The sequence below is a fragment of the Elephantulus edwardii genome, unplaced genomic scaffold, assembly GCF_000299155.1.
Source record: "Elephantulus edwardii isolate Elephantulus edwardi_28Jun2011 unplaced genomic scaffold, EleEdw1.0 scaffold00097, whole genome shotgun sequence".
Classification (NCBI taxonomy): Eukaryota; Metazoa; Chordata; class Mammalia; order Macroscelidea; family Macroscelididae; genus Elephantulus; species Elephantulus edwardii.
This window is the reverse complement of record NW_006399847.1, coordinates 2,465,691-2,467,767: the sequence shown is the minus strand read 5'-3', so window position 1 is coordinate 2,467,767 and position 2,077 is coordinate 2,465,691.

Genomic DNA, 2,077 nt, shown 5'->3' with positions numbered 1-2,077 from the left:
AGAGCAGAAAATACCAGAAGAATGTCTATGTTTCATGGACTAAGCAAAGGCATTTGACCAGGAATCTCAACAAATTGTGGCTACCACTGAGAAGAATGGGAATCCTGGAACATCTAATTATGGTATACTTGGACGTGGAGGCAGTTGTCAGAACAGAGCAAGGAAATGTTGGATGATTCAAAATCAAGAAGGAAATGAGTGCCATCAGGGATGTATCCTTTCTTCATACCTTTTCAATCTATATGCAGAACAGATCATTCGAGTCTGGGCTTTATTAACACATTGTCGCAAATGACAGTAATACATCAAAAAAATGTGTTTCTAAGCACAAAAGTGTGCAGCAATGTGTTAAGGAGAAATGTGGCATCAGAACTGGAGGAAGACTCATTAACAGCCTGTGTTCTGCAGATAACACAACCTTGCTTGCTCAAACTGAAGAGGGCCTAAAGCATTTGCTGAAGAAAGTCAAGGACTGAAGTCTTCAATATGGATTGAAGCCCAACATTGAAAAGACAAAGATTCTCTCCACTGGGCCAACTGGCTTCATGATAGATGGAGAAGAGATTGAGGTTGCTAACAATTTCAGCTTGCTTGCTTCCACAATTAACAATCTTGGCACCAGGAGTCAGGAAATTAAAAGATGAAATTGCACTTGGAAAACCTGTGGTCAAGGACCTCTCCAGAGTGCTAAAGAGCAATGTTGTCAGTCTGGAGACAAAGTTACACCTGATCCAGACTATAGTCTTCCCAATTACTTGCTATGCAACAGAGAGTTGGACAGTGACTAAGGATGACAGAAAGGTCAACGCCTTTGAGTTCTGGTGCTGGAGGAGAGTACTGTCTGTACATTCCATGGACTGACTGCCAAGAAAACAAAAAGGTTTGTCCTGAAGAGGGTGAAACTAAGTCGCTCCTTAGAGGCAAGGATTTTAAAGCTCAGTCATATACTTCAGGCATGTTGTCAGGAAGGGACTAGACCTTGGCGAAGGACCTTATGCTTGGAATGATAAAGGACAGTGCAGAAGAGGAAGACGAAGACCCTGGCCTTGATGTAATGGATTGACACAGTAACTGCAATAATGGGGTTTGGTGTGCTGGAGACAGTAAGAGTGGCTCAGGACAGGGTTCAGAGTTACCGTGCACAGCGTCACTATGAGTCGCAGGCGACTCCACAGCACATAACAAGAAGCAGCCACCACAGCTCTCTCAGAAAACCTACACAGGAGTCAACCAGATGGCAGCAGGTTTACTGAACTCTCTGGGTTTCAGTTTCTTCAATTATGAAATAGTGTCACAAGATAATCTATAGGATTCTTTAATGCCAAATGTTATCTTCTTTCACCAAAAGATCATTCTTAGGGTATAATACACAAAAGCTGTTAGAATTAATCCTTTTAACACACCTTTCTTCTTACTACTCCCTTACTAAAGAATTCAAAAGGACTCTCAAACGGCTCTTACATAATCGCTTATTTCTTGCCTGGTTATCAAAACACGTACCGAAAATATCCCACTTAACCTACACCTATCTACCTACTCTTCTAACGATTTCTGAGCTCTGCCGCATTCTTCAGTCTCTGCCACCTTTTCCTTTATATTTAACACAATTCCCACCTTCTGCGCTTCTGCCCTTGGCACCACCGACCGACCGCAGATTTCCGGAAGCTTTTCCTGATTTCTTTTATGTGTCCTTTTCGTCAGTCAACACGAACGAAGATGCAACATACTGAGAGGGTGAGAACCCTCATGGAAATAATCGCACCTGCACCGCCTATAGCTCTGGGGCCTAGTGCAAAGAAGCAGCACTGCAATCCTCAAGGCACGCAGTTCGAATCCACCAGCTGCTCCGCGGGAGAAGGTGGGACAAACTGCTCCCGTGTGCTTAACTGTCTCTGAAAACCGGCCAGCTGAGGGTCGGTTCTGACTCGATTGTACACAATAACCTCCCATCGATGATCCCTCGCAGCGGATCTTTAATGATTTCCGTGGACACCAAAACACCCACCAGGTCCGGGGAGACTCCTGCACCCCCCACGAACCCCCAGCCCGCGGTGTGGGCCCCGGCTCCCCAACACCC